Below are 14,840 nucleotides of genomic sequence, written 5' to 3' on the forward strand. Positions count from 1 at the left end.
TGGCTGGATGAACAAGGGCAAGACAATCCACGAGAAAAGAAAGAATACAGGCTTCAGAGTCTGACAGAACCCAGCCCTGTCCCTTCTCAGCCGAGTGACCTTGACCTAACTCAAAGTTCCCCTAAAGCCATGGTCTTTATTCACAATATGTCTTCTGTGTCCAAACGGTTCCCTCTCTTTGGTTAATGCCTGAAATCCCTCAGAGGCCTTCCATCTAAAGTCAAACAATTCATTATCACAGTAATCCAAGTCTATGCCCTAACCACTAATGCTGAAGAAGCTGAATGGTTCCATGAAGACCTACAAGACCTTCTAAAACCAACACCCCCCAAAAGATGTCCTTTTCATTTTACGGGAATGAAATGCAAAAGTAGGAAGTCAAGAGATACCTGGAGGAACAGGCAAATTTGGCCTTGGAGAACAAAATGAAGCAGGGCAAAGGCTAACAGAGTTTTGCCAAGAGAACTCGCTGGTCATAGCAAACACCCTCTTCCAACAACACAAAAGACGACTCTACACATGGACATCACCAGATGGTCAATACCGAAATCAGATTGATTATATTCTTTGCAGCCGAAGATGGAGAAGCTCTATACAGTCAGCAAAAGCAAGACTGGGAGCTGACTGTGGCTAAGATCATGAACTCCTTATTGCCAAATTCAGAATTAAATTGAAAGTAGGGGAAACCACTAGACCATCCAGGTATGATCTAAATCAAATCCCTTACGATTATACAGTGGAAGTAAGAAATAGATTCAAGGGATTCAATCTGATAGACAGAGTGCCTGAACTATGGATGGAGGTTCATGACATTGTACAGGAGGCTGTGATCAAGACCATCCCCAAGAAAAAGAAATGCAAAAAGGCAAAATGTTTGTCTGAGGAAGCCTTACAAATAGCTGAGAAAAGAAGAGAAGTAAAAGGCAAAGGAGAATAGGAAAGATATACCCATTTGAATGCAGAGTTCCAAAGAATAGCAAGGAGAGATAAGAAAGCCTTCCTCAGTGATCAATGCAAAGAAATAGAGGAAAACAACAGAATGGGAAAGACTAGAGAGCTCCTCAAGAAAATTAGAGACACCAAGGAAACATTTCATGCAAAGATGGGCTCGATAAAGGACAGAAATGGTATGGACATAACAGAAGCAAAAGATACTAAGAAGAGGTGGCAAGAATACAAAGAAGAACTATACAAAAAAGATGTTCACAACCCAAATAATCACGATGGTGTGATTACTCACCTAGAGCCAGATATCCTGGAATGCGAAGTCAAGTGGGCCTTAGGAAGCATCACTACGAACACTACGAAGTGGAGGTGATGGAATTCCAGCTGAGCTATTTCAAATCCTAAAAGATGATCTGTGAAAGTGCTACACTCAATAAGTCAGCAAATTTGGGGAACTCAGCAGTGGCCACAGGACTGGAAAAAGTCAGTTTTCATTCCAATCCCAAAGAAAGGAAATGCCAAAGAATGCTCAAACTACCGCACAATTGCACTCATCTCACACACTAGTAAAGTAATGCTCAAAATTCTCCAAGCCAGGTGGCAATAGTACGTGAACCGTGAACTTCCAGATGTTCAAGCTGGATTTAGAAAAGGCAGAGGAACCAGAGATCAAATTGCCAACATCTGTTGGATCATTGAAAAAGCAGGAGAGTTCCAGAAAAACATGTCAGTCCAGTTCAGTGGCTCAGTCGTATCTGACTCTTTGCAACCCCAAGAATCGCAGCACGCCAGGCCTCCCTGTCCATCACCAGCTCCCGGAGTTTACACAAACTCATGCCCATCGAGTCGGTGAAGCCATCCAGCCATCTCATCCTCTGTCGTCCCCTTCTCCTGCCTCCAATCCTTCCCATCATTAGGATCTTTTCCAGTGAATCAACTCTTCACATGAGGTGGCCAAAGTATTGGAGTTTCAGCTTCAACATCAGTCCTTTCAATGAACACCCAGGACTGATCTCCTTTAGGATGGACTGGTTGGATCTCCTTGCAGTCCAAGGGACTCTCAAGAGTCTTCTCCAACACCACAGTTCAAAAGCATCAATTCTTCGGCGCTCAGCTTTCTTCACAGTCCAACTCTCACATCCATACATGACTACTGGAAAAACCATAGCCTTGACTAGACAGACCTTTGTTGGCAAAGTAATGTCTCTGCTTTTTAATATGCTATCTAGGTTGGTCATAACTTTCCTTCCAAGGAGTAAGCGTCTTTTAATTTCATGGCTGCAATCACCATCTGCAGTGATGTTGGAACCCAAAAAAATAAAGTCTGACACTGTTTCTACTGTTTCCCCATCCATTTCCCATGAAGTAATGGGACCAGATGCCATGATCTTAGTTATCTGAATATTGAGCTTTAAGCCAACTTTTTCAGTCTCCTTTTTCACTTTCATCAAGAGGCTTTTTAGTTCCTCTTCACTTTCTGCCATAAGGGTGGTGTCATCTGCATATCTGAGGTTATTGATATTTCTCCCAGCAATCTTGATTCCAGCTTGTGCTTCTTCCAGCCCAGCGTTTCTCATGATGTACTCTGCATATAAGTTAAATAAGCAGGGTGACAATATACAGCCTTGACGTACTCCTTTTCCTATTTGGAATCAGTCTATTGTTCCATGTCGAGTTCTAACTGTTGCTTCTTAACCTGCATACAGATTTCTCAAGAGGCAGGTCAGGTGGTCTGGTATTCCCATCTCTTGTAGAATTTTCCACAGTTTATTGTGATCCACACAGTCAAAGGCTTTGGCATAGTCAATAAAGCAGAGGTAGATGTTTTTCTGGAACTCTCTTGCTTTTTTGATCCAGTGGATGTTGGCAATTTGCTCTCTGGTTCCTCTGCCTTTTCTAAAACCAGTTTGAACATCTGGAAGTTCACGGTTCACATATTGCTGAAGCCTGGCTTGGAGAATTTTGAGCATTACCTTACTACCGTGTGAGATGAGTGCAATTGTGTGGTAGTTTGAGCATTCTTTGGCATTGCCTTTCTTTGGGATTGGGATGAAAACTGATCTTTTCCAGTCCTGTGGCCACTGCTGAGTTTTTCAAATTTGCTGGCATATTGAGTGCAGCACTTTCACAGCATCATCTTTCAGGATTTGAAATAGCTCAACTGGAATTCCATCACCTCCACTAGCTTTGTTCATAGTGATGCTTTCGAAGGCCCACCTGACTTCACATTCCAGGATGTCTGGCTCTAGGTGAGTGATCACACCATCATGATTATCTGGGTCATGAAGATTTTTTTATATAGTTTTTCTATGTGTTCTTGCCACCTCTTCTTAATATCTTCTGCTTCTGTTAGGACCATACTGTTTCTGTCCTTTATTGTGCCCATCTTTGCATGAGATGTTCCCTTAGTATCTCTAATTTTCTAGAAGGGATCTCTAGTCTTTACCATGCTGTTGTTTTCCTCTATTTCTTTGCATTGATCGCTGAGGAAGGCTTTCTTATCTCTCCTTGCTATTCTTTGGAACTCATTCAAATGGGAATGAGCATTTGGGAATGGGAATTTGCATTCAAATGTGAATATCTTATTGATTATGCCAAAGCCTTTGACTGTGTGGATCACAATAAACTGTGGAAAATTCTACAAGAGATGGGAATACCAGACCACCTGACCTCCCTCTTGAGAAATCTGTATGCAGGTCAAGAAGGAACAGTTAGAACTGGACATGGAACAGACAAGTTCCAAATAGGAAAGGGAGTACGTCAAGGCTGTATATTGTCACCCTGCTTATTTAACTTATATGCAGAGTACATCATGTGAAATGCTGGGCTGGAGGAAGCACAAGCTGGAATCAAGATTGCCAGGAGAAATATCAATAACCTCAGATATGCAGATGACACCACCCTTATGGCAGAAATTGAAGAAGAACTAAAGAGATTCTTGATGAAACTGAAAGAGGAGAGTGAAAGAGTTGGCTTAAAGCTCAACATTCAGAAAACTAAGTTCATGGCATCTGGTCCCATCACTTCATGGCAAATAGATGGGGAAACAGTGACAGACTTTGTTTTGGGGGGCTCCAAAATCACTACAGATGGTGACTGCAGCTATGAAGTTAAAAGACACTTACTCCTTGGAAGAAAAGTTATGAGAAATCTAGACAGCATATTAAAAAGCAGAGATATTACTTTGCCAACAAAGGTCTGTCTAGTCAAAGCTATGGTTTTTCCAGTAGTCATGTATGGATGTGAGAGTTGGAGTATAAGGAAAGACCCTGACCAGCCTCCCTTGGCCCCAGTTAGGAAACAAGGTGGCTAATCTTTGGGGCAGGCAGGGTAGAGGAGGTGTCGGTAAGGCCATGCTTTGAGAGTATGACTGGAGCCTGAGCCCTGAGCTCTACTGGTGACAAGACATATTGGTGACAAGACACGAGCACATTTGTGCTTCTGAACCTGTGTCTTCATCCGTAAATATGGGCATAGATATCAGTTCCTATCTACCCTCATTACAGGATCAAAGGTGCCGGTGAAGATTAAAAAAATGTTACAGTGTCACATAAACATCTAACAACGGGACATCGTGGTGGGGGGAAGAGATCCCGGAAATAGCCAGGGTTGCTGGTTTTCGGGATCACTCATCAGCAGGTTCATTGCATTTACTCCAGAGCGTGTGATGCGCGCTGCACACACTGCTGTGCATTTGCAGCAGCAGGTAATTCGATGATGGAGGGACCACCGCTGCTTCCCGTAACAGTCTTACAAGCCCAGCCACCTGGGGTGAGTGTCTCCCCTTCTCTGACTGCCTCCGAAGGTGGAGAGGAGCTCTGTAGCTCCTGGCAGAAGTAAGCAAAGAAAAACAATCGCTACTATTTCTTGAGGGCTACTTTGTCTAGAGCCTGACACCGATTATCTCGATCAATCCCCAAGGCAACGTGGAGATACAGGTACTACAGCATAGGATGGTCAGTACCAAGGACACAGCGTCAAGGAGGTTAGGAGAGAGTCCAGGATTGCGCAGCCCCACTGTGGGAGGAGTCGGGATTTCTACCAAGATCCTGCTCCCTCAACGACTCGAAGCTGCCCTTCTCGGAGCTCGCCTCGGGAGGCGGACAGGATGCCCTTGGCTAAGCCGGGCGGGCGGGCGGCAGGAACAAGGACCGGGGCAGGAACAGAGACCCGACCTCACGCCGCGTAGCCGCCAAACCTGAGCGCCTCCGCGCAGGAGGAAGGCGTCCCGGGATACCCGCCCCCTCCCCGGCCAACGCGCCAACGTTCCGCTGTGCGCTGAGCAACCGGAAGTGGTCGGACCCAAGGCGGAGGACCTGGCGGAGCGAAGGCGTTCCGCGAGGCGGTGACGGTGTTAGCAGAGAGAGGGTGAACAAGTTCGAGGCGTGACTGGCGCGTGGCCGCCCCCCGGGGCCCCTTCCCCCCAGCTGTTATCTGCGCCCATCCCCGCCCGGACTGCCGGCGGCGCAAACTGCGGCACAGGCCGCGCAGTCTGATTCGGGCAGCGGGCTGGCCGGCCCTGGGCGGCCAGCGGGGATGAGGGGGTTAGGGATGAAAGCTGCGGGGGTCTCGGGGACCCCAGGGTCGCACGGGCCCTGGGCGAAGTGCGGTGGCCGTGCGGCCCGGAAGGAGGTTTCGGACGCCCCGCCCGGGTGCGGGTTACTCGCGGCGTGGAGTGACGGAGACCTCGGCGGTTTGGGTGTGTCCGCAGCCTGGCCGCCCTGCCCCTGAATCCAGCTTTTCTCACAAGCCCTTCTGGCCTAGGCAGGCCACCTCTCCTCTGAGTCGCAGTTTTTTCATTTGCAAAGTAGGGACGTAACAGAGCCCACGGCCTAGAGTTGTGAGGATGCAGTGAGGTGATGTGGCTGCCGCGTTTAGCGCAGCGGCTGTTCTGTTGGGAAATTTTCGTCATCTTCCTGAGTGTCCTTCCCCTCCTGTCTCCCTCCTCCAACACTCTCTCCCCCCAACGGGTGAATCTTATCTATTGTTTGAGTCCTAGTTCCAGCATCAAGCAGTTTGCAGGTGCAGAGCGTAATATTTTTGCACATTTCCCTCCAGCGATTGTATCTGGAGGTAGATTTTGTTCTTGGCTGTCCTAGTAGTCTAGCAGTAAATCTATCTTATTTTCCGAAGACTTAGATTTCCAGTCTCAGACCCACCAGTTACCAGTTATTTGACAGCAGGAAATTTACCCAGTCTCTGAGCCTCTGTTAACCCAAACCTATTAGTGATTAGTGTCTTGCTGCTGCGCTGGGTGTGGTAAGGATCACATCACATTCACCAGTGCTTAAAGGTACTTTGTAAATTGTTAAATAGTGAGATATACATGTAAAATGGAATTACTTTTAGTTTAGTTTGTGACCCACTGTTGCTGAGGGGAACTTGAGTTTTTCCAGGACAGTGAGTGCTGTTGTGCAAATTCAGAGGTCCTGGATTCCAGCACTCTTGGCAGCTCCTCAGGAATGTTTCTTGGTTGCTGAGAGGGCTCTACTACTTGAAAAAAGTCTTTGGGAGTTTGCTTCTGTAGGCCACTGTGAAGCTGAATTCATCCCTATACTGATTACCACTGCCCCACCCCCCATCATCAGGGACTTCCCTAGAGGCTCACTGGTAAAGAATCCACCTGCCAATGCAGTAGAAGCAGGTTTGATCCCTGGGTCAGGAAGATCCCTTGGAGAAGGAAACAGCAACCCACTCCAGTATTCTTGCCTGGTAAATCCCATGGACAGAGGAGCCTGGCAGGCTATAGTCCATGGGGTTGCAAAAGAGTCAGACACAACTTAGCGACTGAAGGACAAAAACCCCATCCTAAGCCCTGCAACTCTTAGCTCCAGATCGAAGTCCTGCCTCAGTGGAGCTTTCTGCCAACCCTATACTCCTTTCTCCACCAAATTGAAGAAACCAAAATTTCATCTTAAGACACTTTATGGGTCATCTGGCCCAGTCCTACCCAAATCATTTCTTGGTCTGCAGTAAGCTAATTTGAGAATGGCAATAATGGCTTCCATAGGCACTTTGCTGCTTTTCACATATTAACTGATTCAAACAACCCTGTAAGGGGAATCTTGTTACTTTGTTTTACAAGGAAAGTGAGACTCCCTGAGATGAAATAAGTTGCCCACAACAGGAAGGGCCACATATGGTGAGATTCATACCCAGGTTGTTTCAAGTTGGTTTAAGCACATCTTGACAAAAATTAACCCAGATTCTTTTTTTTTTTTTTGGCTGTGCCCTGTGGCTCGTGGGATCTTAGTTCCCTGACCAGAGTTTGAACTCAACTGCATTGAAAGTGTGAGATCCTAACTACTGGACCATCTGGGAAGTCCCTAACCTGGGTCATATTTAATTAGTTGTTATTATTAACTATTCATTATACTGAGCCAAAAATTTTAAAACATCTACTAGCTATTCACGAGAAAAAAAAGTAAACTGTCTTTCATTTGAAATTAGCAATTGAAGAAAGCACTGCAGCCCTTAGGTTTTGTTTTGTTTTGTTAATGCAAAAAGTGCAGTTTTTGGACCACTGGTTGCCTCTTTGGTTTCTATACTCTTCACCACTTGGTTCCTAAGGACATGTGAACATGTTTTGGTTTGCCAGAGTCCTACAAGTCCAGTGCCTGGACTTGAGTATTCTAGTCTTATCTGATGGGCTCAGATTGCAGTGGAATTCTAGTCTCCTTTGCACACATCTACATATGTGTCCTTCATATGTAACCTAATTGCCCCCCCCACCATTAAGTCATTAGGTACCATTGCAATTTATCCTATTCATGTGTAAAACCGTTAAGATGCTTTCTAAGTACTGCAGTCCCTACTGGATTGAGCTTGGTTTTCAAATCCAGGTGCCAGATTTTATTTTGTCCCTGTTCTCTCTTTGTTAGCTTTGGCCCATTCTTACTTACTATCTGAACCATTTATTTGGCATTTATTCTGCCTTGTATTACCTTGATTTTAGAAATCCACATGTTAAACGTGTTTGTTTTCTGCCCGCATTTCCTGATACTGGACGTGTGAAGGTGAATTAGCCCAGTTTCCTACCTGCAGTGAATTGTCTAGTCAGAGAATGAGGACATACCTGGGCAGAAGCTTGGTGAGTTGATTGGGTGCCACTCAGCATGGATAGCTTCAGATGCTAATTGCCTGCTTGAGTCTAAGGAGCACTGATATTTCCACCTGGATAGTGTGTTTGCTCAAATCCAGCGTCCAGCCGGGAAGAGTAGACTCTGAAGATTGGATGCGAATGACTTGCCTTAAGTGTTGTCCCGGAGAGCAGAGAGATTGCTTAGCTCCACCCTCAAGATATAACAGCGTTAAGATGAAGGTCCATTAGGGTTTCCAGTTACTGTTTTAGAAGGGAGTCGAGAGCTGGGGACCAGGGGTCCCACTAGCATTGTTTCTTCTCTGACATAATTATTCCTGTTATTATTTTTCTGTTTCCCAGTAGTGGTTAGCAGCAAAAGCACTAAAAAGAGAGGAACTTACATACTTTGCTTGGAGCTAGCAAAATGTGAGGCGCTAGAGCAACTGTGCCCCTTTTCAACCAAGATTGAAGGGAAGGGACCCCAGAAGATGCAGTGGGAAGTTGGGAGCTGAGAAGAGCGAAATGGTTTGAGTCCCTGGGGTGTGCCCGAAAGAAGAGAATGAGGAGCTGTCTTGGACCTAAGCAGTAAAAAAGAAAAACTCATAAAATATTTGTAATCGAGAGACAAACTGACAGTATAGCTAGGACAAGTGCAACCATTTATAAGGGGATGTTTAGAAGAGGGGGTCCCAACTCAGCCTAGAGAGAGATCAGGGACTATTTTCAAGAGGAAGCGGCCCTTAGTCCGGGTCCTAAAGGACATGTTAAGTAGGGGAAGAGGAGCTCCTTGAGAGACCAGGTGCTGAGCACAACAGAGGGGTGAGCCTGGGGACCGCTGGTGGGTTGGGACCACTGGACAGAAAGGAGGGAAAGGACAGTGTGTCAGGTATTCCATAGAATCCGATACACACAGCGTACTTGTCAGTGTTGTGGGACTTGGATGCTAGGACAGGCCCCTCTTCAAAAGGAAACCCTACAGACTGAAATTTCGTAACGTGGAAGGAGTTATTGTAAGCACCATTAGGTCTCCCAGGCGTCCAGGGAGGCCAAAGAGATGGCAGCATCATGCAAAACCCCGTTCTCCTCTCCACTCTCCGCTCGTCTGCTCCATCCCCTCTGCCCCTCCTGGCCTCTGCTTTTGCTCATTGTCTTTATTCCCTCATGGCTTTTCTTACCTGCAGCTCATATGACTGACGGCCCCAGCTCCTGAGTCTGTAAGATCTTTCACCTCCTGGATGAAAAGCTGAGGGAAGAATCTGAGCAAGGCACTGAGGCATAGGTTATTGGCCAGGCTGGGCTACCAGTGTCCTTCATCGTCCTGCCTTGGCTAGGGCAGGGCTGGGGCTGGGTGTGGCACAGTGCACGACCTCCAGAGTATACCCTACAACCAGGGCTGTGAAATGGGTAGAGCAGGCACCCCAGCACATATGCAGTTTGTCCACTCGAAGGTTTGAATTAAGACACGTACTTTTTTTAGACATATTGCTGAAGTGAAGTCGCTCAGTCATGTCCGACTCTTTGCAACCCCATGGACTGTAGCCTACCAGGCTTCTCTGTCCATGGGATTTTCCAGGCAAGAGTACTGGAGAGGGTTGCCATTTCCTTCTCCAGTGCATGAAAGTGAAAAGTGAAAGTGAAGTCGCTCAGTCGTGTCCAACTCTTAATGACCCCATGGACTGCAGCCTGCCAAGCTCCTCCATCTGTGGGATTTTCCAGGCAAGAGTACTGGAGTGGGTTGCCATTGCCTTCTCCAAATAGACTACAATGTAGTGTCAACATAACTTTTAAATGCACTGAGAAACCAAACAATCTGTGTGACTCCATTTCTTGTGATACTTGTTTATTGCTGTGATGTGGAATCAAACCCACAATAGCTCCAAGATATTCCTGTGTCTGAGTTACAGTTTGACCACTTCTAGTACCTTTCCTGAGAATTGCCAAATTCCGTGTGACTGGGTAGGGCCAGGAAAGTGATTTCAAAAAAGATCCGTGAGTTGATGGTCCAGCTCTAGACTAAACAATATTCTTAACTATCTTTTGAATTCACCTTCCGTTTATCTTTTTGTCTAGATCCGGTGAATTTTATTTTGTTTTGGAGGGTGACAGTATATGCTCAGAGACAGATTTTCTTTGCCAGTAGTTTATTTAACACAGGTCCACTGTGGGAGTTACAGTAATTTCATAAGCCAGTAGCATGCTGATGTCTCTTTTTAGCTAGTAAAGAAATAAGGTAACATACTCCAAACCAATGATAGATTACTCACAGTGTTGTTCCAGGCACAGGGAGATGAAAGGAATAAAGTCCAAATTTAGTTCCACGTGTACCTTTGTATGAATTGGCACTGGGTGAGAGGGCTTTGCCAGTCAGGAACTGAAGTCCAGCTGCCAGCTCAAAAATAAAAGTCAGTTGTTGCTAGAAAACTCCAGCACTGGTGGTGATGGGCAGGCTGATCTTTGCGGGGCCGCTAAACATTTTGTCACCACTGCTAAAGGAGTCAGCTTTACCACAGCAGAGCTAATGTCCCTTCTCTTCAGAGACTGCTGCAGGGTTTAACATCACTGCCCACCAAAGAGTCACCTTGGTCACTGCAGGAGCGAGAGGCTCAAGATCTTCAGAGAGCAGGATCAGCAAAGGACAGCTTTGTTCAGATGGAATCTCGGATATTCCTCACACAACACTCAGTATTTATAGTCTAAGTGTTCCCTCACCATGCTTCCTTTATCTGTTTTTATAAGCCCCCAGCAGGGGCCAATCGGCCAAGTCACCTGCTAGTGCTTATTAATGACTACACATCATAATCCTGATACACTTCCTTCATTCAAGCTGGATTGAGGAAAGGCAGAGGAACCAGAGATCAAATCGACAACATCTGTTGGATCATCAAAAAAGCAAGAGAGTTCCAGAAAAACGTATACTTCTGCTTTGTTAACTACACCAAAGCCTTCGTGTGATCACAACAAACCATGGAAAATTCTTCAAGAGATGGGAATACCAGGCCACCTGACCTACTTCTTGAAAAACCTGTATGCAGGTCAGGAAGCAACAGTTAGAACTGGACATGGAACAACAGACTGGTTCCAAATAGGGGAAGGAGTACATCAAGGCTGTGTATTGTCACCCTGCTTATTTAACTTCTGTGCAGAGTATATCATGTGAAATGCCAGGCTGGATGAAGCACAAGCTGGAATCAGGATTGCCGGGAGAAATATCAATAACCTCAGATATGCAGATGACACCACCCTTATGGAAGAAAGTGAAGAAGAACTAAAGAGTCTCTTGATGAAAGTGAAAAAGGAGAGTGAAAAAGCTGGCTTAAAACTCAACATTCAAAAAATGAAGATCACGGCATTCAGTCTCATCACTTCATGGCAAAGAGATGGGAAAGCAATGGAAACTGACAGGCTTTATTTTTTTGGGCTCCAAAATCACTGCAGATGGTGACTGTAGCCATGAAATTAAAAGATGTTTGCTGCTTGGAGGAAAAGCTATGACCAACCTAGACAGCATATTAAAAAGCAGAGACATTACTTTGCCAACAACGGTCCGTCTAGTTAAAGCTTGGTTTTTCCAGTAGTCATGTCTGGATATGAGAGTTGGACTATAAAGAAAGCTGAACGCTGAAGAATGGATGCTTTTGAACTGTGGTGTTGGGGAAGACTCTTGAGAGTCCCTTGGACTGCAAAGAGATCCAACCAGTCACTCCTAAAGGAGATCAATCCTGAATATTCACTGGAAGGACTGATGCTGAAGTTGAAGCTCCAATACTTTGGCCACCTGATGTGAAGAGCTGACTCATTGGAAAAGACCTTGATGCTGGGAAAGATTGAAGGCAGGAAGAGAAGGGGACAACAGAGGATGAGATGGTTGGATGGCATTACCAAGTTGATGGACATGTTTGAGCAAGCTCCGGGAGTTGGTGATGGACAGGGAATCCTGGCGTGCTGCAGTCTATGGGGTTGCAAAGAGTCGGATGTGACTGAGTGACTGGACTGAACTGACACTTCATTCTTATCTCAAAACAACATCTTCATTTAAGTCATAAATAAGTGAGTTTGAAGTCATAGCAAACCAATACACAACAATGAGGGTAGTTTCACTGCTCCTGAACGGGTGGCCCCTGATGTACTTTTGACTGAACTTACAAGGCAAGAAGACATTTCTTCCGTCCTTTCATTTCCTTTTCATTTAACATCAATCCAGCATTTTCTTGTCATTGTTGCTGAAGATGCAAAGGTTAATAAGACACCAATCTAGGGCCCCCTCTGTCTAGTAGGGGAAACAGATGTGGGAGGAATGGTGCCTTAGGCTGAGGGGTGGTGTTTGCACATAGCACAGATGGTGGGGATCTGAGCTGCTTTGGGAGGCGGGGAGAGGGAAAGAGGACGCCAGTTGACAGGAGTCGGGTTGTAGAGGATCTTACGTTTCCTTGTATTATATCCCGCATGGTGGACAGGGAAAGGCACAGGACAGTGGTGAGTTCTAAGCCTGGAAGTTAAATGATCAGCATAGCAGTGGGGAATGGTAGGAAAGATGGTGAGAAGTGGCAGGATAGGAAGGGAAGTTTCTCAAGTTCATTTGAAATGCCAAAACAGTTATATAATCCAGACATTCTCCTCATTATTGACTATTTTGGGCACAGAAAACAATCCCTTACACTGTTTACGTCTTGCTTCTTTGTGCAGACTTTTAGAAAACCAGAATACGGTGCTTTCTGGAATTCACAAAATAGCTGATGGACGTTTTCATTTTTGCTTAATCCTCCCAGTTGCCTTTCTGCTTCCTTTTCCCTCTCTCATGGGCACCTCATTGCCTGTGACTTGAGAGACCTCCGGTTGGTTACATGGTGGTTCACCTGACCTGGTGGCTTTGTTGGATAAGCAAGAATCAGCTCAACTGCGGGGTAGTGTTGTTTTGCCTCCCCATTCAGATTGAAAGATGATGACGGTGCGGACCATGATCAGAATGGAGAGAAGAGCGCACATAAAGGTGGTGAGAAGGAAGGACAAAGACAAAAGTCAGAGCAGCAGCAAGAGGAAGGTGCTGCCCAGATGTCGTTGCCTTTGGACTTGGGACTTGGTGATGTTGTGAAATCTGAAGGGTGCTGGATGAACTTGATGACACCCTGTTTTGTAGTATCTGATTTTGTTCTCAAAATATATTGTTGCATCCCTGGAGTTCATCTTGGGACTTTGAAGCTTCCCCTTGCCACAGGATCTTGAGTTCCTGCCTCACTTTCCAACGTTCTCCTAGCCTGAGAGGGGGGAGATTAACCCTGGAATCTAGCAAGGGTGTTTGTCGCTTCAGAAGCTGCTGCCCAGTATTTCAAATCCTCCTTTTTTTTTTTTTGAGTGTATAATACAAATCGATGATTCTGTTTTTTAAAAAATTTTCTGCATGCATATGTGTGTGTAAGAAAACAGAGAAAGAGTTTTCCCTCCCACTCTTTCTCCATCGGCCTGGTTTCCAGAGTCCCCTTCCCCTGCCAGCACATGCCCCAGGTAGCCACTGTTACTGGTTCCCATGGAGCGTTACAGCGTTTTGGTATGTATGGCTTAACTTCAGGTAAATAAAAACCTTATTTCCTCCACCCCCACTTACACAGACAGTTGCATGTCACGTGCACATACTGTTCTTCACCTTACCATACTGGTCTCTCTGGGAGAAAGACTTCAGAAGTCTCAGTAGAGAGCTGCTTTTCCCCTTTTTAAAAGCTGCAGTGTCCCATTAATATTTAGTCCCCTGTTCACATGCATTTGGGTTGTTTCTGACCTCTTGCTGTTACAGCCAGTTGAGCCCAAGTGTTTCAAGGGACTTGTGGGGCCGATGGCCCCGCTGGCGTTGGAGGAGCAAGGAAGGAAGGTCCCAGGGTGTCAGGGGCCCCAGAGCTGCCGAGCTCAGGTTCCCCCTGTGTGTGTGTGTTGCCTGGAGATGACACTGTGTATTGAATGCTCTCTTTTCTCCCATTTTTTTCTTTCAGGGACAATTCAAGCTTTCGAAATACAAAAATCACCTTGTGAGAGTACATAAGCTGGCAATAACCCTTTCCTGTATGTGTGTTTGTCCCAAGTGGATGGGAGGTCTCCGGCCGGCCCCTCCGTCTGCTCAGCGAAGGGACGTCCCCGAGCAGCGTGCTCCCCTTTTCCACTCATTCCTGGAGGGTGGATTCAGCTAGACACCCTCCAGCGTTGCTGACTTTATAAAGCGGAAAAAGTGGAACACATGACTTTGTAATAGACAGACTTTTCTTTTTAATGGGGTTCTTGAGGGGAGAGTTCAGCCTTTCGTCTTGCTGTGTGCTGTCCAGGTGCCTCCCGGGCACTCTGTCGTGCTCACCTCTGCTGTATGAAGGGCGCCGTGACCACGTGTACAAGCCAGAGCTGTTGACTAAGAGTGAGCAGTATTATGAATGTCTGTGCATCCAGGAAAAGCATTTTGTTGGAGAGTCCTGGAATAGCTATAAACGCTCTCTTCCAGATCTGCCATTAAGTTATTGGGACATTTTGTTTATTTCACACCCCTTGTCCCCCAAGACCACCCTTTCGGAACGTGTGTTACTGATTGTGTAGTCTCCTGCCTTACGCCCTCCAGCCTTCCCTCCTGTGGGATCCTTTCCTTTTAGGCACTGCTGCACTAAGAATTGTAACCAGTGGGCCACACAGGTCTCACTGAGGTGGCTTAGAAGGTACCATGTAAAATTAAACTGCACCAAACTGCAGTTTGATGAGGAGCGAGGTTATACTCGAGGTTCCAAGGGCAGGATTTGGGGCTGAGGGCGGTTTCTGACCCAGGTTCCCAGATGGGCAGGACCTGTTG

General features: G+C 46.1%; 1 long non-coding RNA gene across 1 annotated transcript; it reads left to right on the forward strand.

Annotated features, from left to right (window-relative positions):
• The first annotated feature begins 3,559 nt into the window (after window positions 1-3,559).
• Window positions 3,560-14,507, forward strand: LOC145506407 (uncharacterized). The gene is made up of 2 exons (XR_014053858.1): window positions 3,560-9,742; window positions 14,005-14,507. It is a non-coding gene; the product is annotated as an uncharacterized LOC145506407 (long non-coding RNA).
• Window positions 14,508-14,840: the final 333 nt, after the last annotated feature.

The sequence above is a fragment of the Giraffa tippelskirchi genome, chromosome 5 (assembly GCF_054371585.1).
Source record: "Giraffa tippelskirchi isolate mGirTip1 chromosome 5, T2T-mGirTip1v1.2.pri, whole genome shotgun sequence".
Classification (NCBI taxonomy): Eukaryota; Metazoa; Chordata; class Mammalia; order Artiodactyla; family Giraffidae; genus Giraffa; species Giraffa tippelskirchi.